Source organism: Pongo abelii, chromosome 10 (assembly GCF_028885655.2).
Source record: "Pongo abelii isolate AG06213 chromosome 10, NHGRI_mPonAbe1-v2.0_pri, whole genome shotgun sequence".
Taxonomy (NCBI): domain Eukaryota; kingdom Metazoa; phylum Chordata; class Mammalia; order Primates; family Hominidae; genus Pongo; species Pongo abelii.
In genome coordinates, this window is record NC_071995.2 from 34,620,544 (window position 1) to 34,626,199 (window position 5,656).

Genomic DNA, 5,656 nt, shown 5'->3' on the forward strand with positions numbered 1-5,656 from the left:
AATACCTTATATATTTAAAATTAATTCTAAAAATTAATTCTAAAATAAAAATGTTTAGACCATTTTTAATGTAAAAATTGAAACCATAACACAGGATAAGAATATAGTGAAAAACATCATAAAAAATGAACTGAGGTCATTCATGTGGAAACTGAGGTCATGTTAAGCCAGGGCCTGGCCTGGGAACCCAGCGGCAGCCCCTCAGCTTCACCCACCACCTGCTGACCATGGACCCCTGCAAAGTGAATGAGCTTCTGGCCTTCATGAAAATATGTAAGCAGGATCCGAGCGTTCTGCGCATGAGAAAATGCACTTCCTGAGGGAGTGGGTAGAGAGCGTGAAGGGTAAAGTGCCATCTGCTACTCAGAAAGCTCAATCAGAAGAAAATATCAAGGAAGAAAAAACACTAAGAAGGCGGAGGAGATTTAAAGACAGACAAACCATCAAGTGAGGAAAGTGATCTAGGAACTGATAATGAAGGTGTGATTGAACCAGACACTGATGCCCCTCAAGAAATGGGAAATGAAAATGCAGAGATGATGATGGATCCGGTAAATGATAAGATGATGATGGATCAGGTAAATGATAAGAAAGTGGATGCCACTGAAGCCCTAACTGATGATGAACTGCAGAAAGCCATCGACTCATTCACAGATTCCATCAAGCTGAATCCTCCCTTGGCCGTTCTGTATACCAAGAGGGCCAGTGTCTTTGTCAAATTACAGAAGCCAAATGCTGCCATTTGAGACTGTGACAGAGCCATGGAAATAAATCCTGATTCAGTTCAGCCTTACAAGTCATGAGGGAAACCACACAGACTTCTTAGGCCATTGGAACGAAGCAACCCATGATCTTGCTTGGCCTTGCCTTTAAATTGGATTATGATGAAGATGCTAGAGCAATGCTGAAAGAAGTTGAACCTAGGGTGCAGAAAATTGCAGAACATCAGAAAAAGTGTGAGAGAAAACGTGAAGAGCGAGAGATCAAAGAAAGAATAGAAAGAGTTAAGAAGGCTCCAGAAGAGCATGAGAGAGCCCAAATAGAGGAAGAAGCCAGAGGACAGTCAGGAGTTCAGTATGGCTCTTTTCCTGGTGGCTTTCCTGGGGGAATGCCTGATAATTTTCATGGAGGAATGCTGGGAATGGGAGGGGCCATACCTGGAGTGGCAGGAATGCCTGGACTTAATGAAATTCTTAGTGATCCAGAGGTTCTTGCAGCCAAACAGGATCCAAAAGTTATAGTGGCCTTCCAGCATGTAGCTCAGAACCCAGCAAACATGTCAAACCACAGCAACCCAAAGGTTATGAATCTTATCAGTAAATTATCAGCCAAATTTGGAGGTCAAGCATAATAATGCCCTCCTGATAAATAAAGCCCTTGTTGAAGGAAAAGCAACCTAGATCACCTAGGATTCTTTGGATGGGTGTCACAATAATATGAACCAGTGTACTTTTGACCTTCTCATCAAGAGAGCTGGGTCGCTTTGAAGATAATCACTACCCCTCAACCCCAAATGCAGCTGAAGCATTTTACAGTGGTTTGCCATTAGGGTATTCATTTAGATAATGTTTTCCTACTAGGAATTACAAACTTTAAACATTTTTTAAACTTTAAAAATATTTAAAACAAAGAAATGAACTTAGAAAAATGTGTGTGGCATATATGCCAAAAAGGTTAGTAACAATAATATCTCAATAATAAAAGATTTCATAAATTAATTAAAACCAAAGTCAAATTTTAATAATGAAGTAGGCAACAGGAATTTTTAAAAAATTTAGCCAAGACAAATTAACACATAAAATAACTTCATTAATAGTCAAGTAACTGCAGAATTTAACAATATAATCAGCTTTAAAAAACAATTATAAGAGCCAGTGTAGGCAAGATAACTGGGTAGTTGTGTACACTGTTGGTAAGAAAATAAGTAGATGTTATATTTCTCTAAATTACTTAATAGTATTACATTTTTGCATGCTTTACTTAGAAGTATACTTCTAACAGTTTATCCTAAAGGAAATATCATGAGTGGATTAACTGATTTAGTAAGAAAAATATTTATCAGAACATTGTTTATAATACTAAAAATGTTAGAACAATTTACATTTCCAAAATGGGGGATTTATTAGATCACGTGTGGCATATTGGCAAAATTGAACACCATTCAGTTATTCAATAAAGAGCTATTGGTGAGAGGAATCTGAGATGATGGAAATAGGAAATGCCAGGAATCTGTCTCCCCACCTAGACAACAATTGCATTAGCAAAATGGGTCTGGTGTAAATATTTTGGAACTCTGGAGTCTATTGAAGGCTTGTAACTTTCAGGGATGGCTTGGATGGTAAATTGCAGTTAATTTAAGTCGATTTTAGCTCTTACCACCATAGAATCTGTCTCCCACCCCCAACCCCATGGCAGGCAGCTTGCATGTGTTCCTGGAACAACCTGCCCACAGTTTGCAGGAGCCACGTTGGGCAAAAGTATCCTGTCTTCCAAATATCAGGTTCTGTGTTCTCATTACCAATTGCTATTTCTGATCACAGAGGTGCAGACAGAGACGGGGGAGGGGAAAGGGAGGCATTGTTGTTGCCTCTCCCCTAGTTGCTGCAAGCCCTCCCTCTATGACTGAAACGACTTCCAGGTGATTTAAAGGGCCAGTGATTCCTGCCACACCTATTTTTCTCCTTTTCCCCTCTTGGAAGCCAGACATTAAAGACTAGGACCTTGAAAAGCAATTGCATACATGGGGAAAATTAGAAAGTTACCATGCATGTGTAAGGAAAGGTGTGGGCTCAGAAAAGACTTCAGAAGACCTGAAGTTTACACCACAGGCTGCTATTTGGCACAGAGACAGCCTACAACAACAGCAACAAAAGCTATAATAAAACTGCAAACCCTGGGAAAGGGAGAGGATTTGATTTCCAGAGTTAACCATATTATTAGATTCAAATGTCTAGTTTTCAACAAAAATATCAAAAGACATATGAAGAAATTGGCAAATATAACCCATTCAAAAGAAAAAAATAAATCAACAGAAATGTCACTGAAAAAGACCTGATGGTAGATCTACTAAACAAAGATCCTAAAACAACTGCTTTAAAGATGCTGAAGGAACTAAAGGAAGATGTGGAGAAAGTCAAGAAAATGATGTGTGGAAAAAAATGGAAATACCAATAAAGAGATGGAAAACGTAAAAGGAAACCAAAGAGAATTTCTGGACCTGAAATTATAATAATTGAAATGAAAAAAAAATCACTATGGGGATTCAGAGAGATTTGAACAGAAAGAAGAAAGAATCAATAAAGTTGAGGCTAGGACAATGGAAACTGAGTCTGAGGAGCAGAAAGAAAAAAGATTGAAGGAAAGTGAAAAGAGCCTATAGGACATGTGGGACAGCATCAACCAACATATTCATTGAGAGAGTCCCAGAAGGAGAAGAGACAGAAAGAGAAAGAGATAATTTTTGAAAGAATAATAGTGGAAATATTCCAAAATGTGATGAAAGACATTAAAATAATTATTTAAGAAGCTCAATGAATTCCAAGTAAAATGAACTAAAAAAGACTCACACTGAGGCACATTATAGTAAAATTTTTTAGAGACAAAAACTAAGAGACTCTTGAAAGCAGCAAGAGGGAAGGAACTTGTCACATATAACAAATCCTCAACAAGACTATCAGCTGATTTCTCAGCAAATTTGGAGGCCAAAAGTCAATACAGTCAAAGTGCTAAAAGAAAAAAAATACTGTCAACCAAGGATTCTATATCTAAAACTTTCTTTCAAAAGTGAGGGAGAAATTAAAATGGTCTCATAAAACAAAAGCCAAGGGAATTCTTTACCGATAGCCTTTCCCTGCAAAAAAATACTCAAGGGAGTCCTGCAAGATAAAATGAAAGGACACTGGTCAGTAACTCAAAGCTGTATGAAGAAATAAAAATCTCAATAAAAATAAGAATGTGAGCAATTATAAAAACTAGTAGTATTATAACAATGGTTTGTAACTGTACTTCTAGTTTTCTACAGAATTTGAAACTTTAAAAAAGTAGTCTAAAGGTTAGTATTATTGAAACTTTCCTTTATAACTCCAAATTGTGTTTGCTATGTGATTTAAGAGACTAATAATTATTAGTATATGTTTTGGAACACATAACGTATACAAATGTCTTTCTGTGAATGACATGAAAAAGGGTGGAGGCAGAACTGTTAAAAGAGTAGAGTTTTTATATGTTACTTAAGTTAACCTGGTATAAATGCCAATTAGAGTATTATAACTTTAGGGTATTAAACATAATCCTCATAACCACAAAGAAAATATCTATAGAATGTATACAAAAGGAAATGAGAAATGAATTTTAACATTCCACTACAAAAATTAAACTAAACCTAGAAGACAGTAATACAGGAAATGAAATACCAAAAAGTTATAAGCCATATAGAAAACAAATAGTAAAATGACAAGTCCACCCTTATAAGTAATTACTTTAAATGTAAATGGATTAAACTTGCCAATCAAATGACAGCCATTGGATGAATGGATTGAAAAAACATGGTCGAAGTATATGCTGTCCACAAGAGACTCATTTTAGATCAAAGATACAAATAGATTGAAGGTGGACAAAAGGAAAAAGATATTTCATGCAAATAGTAATCAAAAGAAAGCAGGGGTAGTTATATCAGACAAAATAGACTTTAAATCAAAATAAACTTTAATCTTCTTAAAGACAAGAAGGAAACTTTATATTCATAAAAGGCTTAATACAGGTAGGAAGATACAACAATTACAAACATTTAGACACCAAATGGGACTAAGAAATAAAGAGAGAAGACTCAAACTACTAAAATCAGAACGGAAAGTGGGCATATGACTACTGATTCTACGGAAGTAAAAAGGATTATGAGAGTGCAATGACAAATTATATGCCAATAATTGGATAATTTCAATGAAGTGGACAAATTCCTAGAAATATGAAGCAAACAACGCTAAATCATGAAGAAATAGAAAACATGAATAGATCTATTACTAATAATGAGATTGAATCGGTAATCGAAAAATCTTCCAACAAAGAAAAACCTTAGACCTGATGGATTCACTGGTGAATTCTGCCAAACATTTAAATAAAAATGAGCACTAATCTGTTCAAACCTTTTTAAAAAAAAATGAAGAGGAGGAATTGAAGAGGAGAGAACATTTCCTGTCTCATTCTATAAGGTCAGCATGAACCTGATACCAAAGCCAGACAAAGACACTATAGGAAAAGAAAATTACAGGACAATGTCCCTATAAACAATGATGCAGAAATCCTCAGCAAAATATTAGCAAATGGAACTCAGCAGTATATCAAAATGATTATACACTATGATCAAATGCAACTTATTTCTGAATGCAATGATGTTTAATATATAAAAATTGCTCAATGTCATATATCACATTAACAGAATGAGAGAAAAACCTACATAATTATCTCAACTGATGCAGAAAAATTATCCCACAAAATTCAACATTCTTTTATAATTAAAACATTCATTCAACAAACTATGAATAGAAGGAAAGTACCTCAATATAATACAAGCCATATATAAAAAGCCTACAGTGAACATTATACTCTACTGTGAAAGATTGAAAGCTTTTCCTCTAAGATCAGAAACAAGGCAAGGAAG

The 5,656-nt window shown here is 35.3% G+C and overlaps 1 pseudogene; it reads left to right on the top strand.

Moving 5' to 3' along the window:
• The first annotated feature begins 227 nt into the window (after nt 1–227).
• On the top strand, nt 228–1,450 carry LOC100460301 (hsc70-interacting protein-like; annotated as a pseudogene).
• Nucleotides 1,451–5,656: the final 4,206 nt, after the last annotated feature.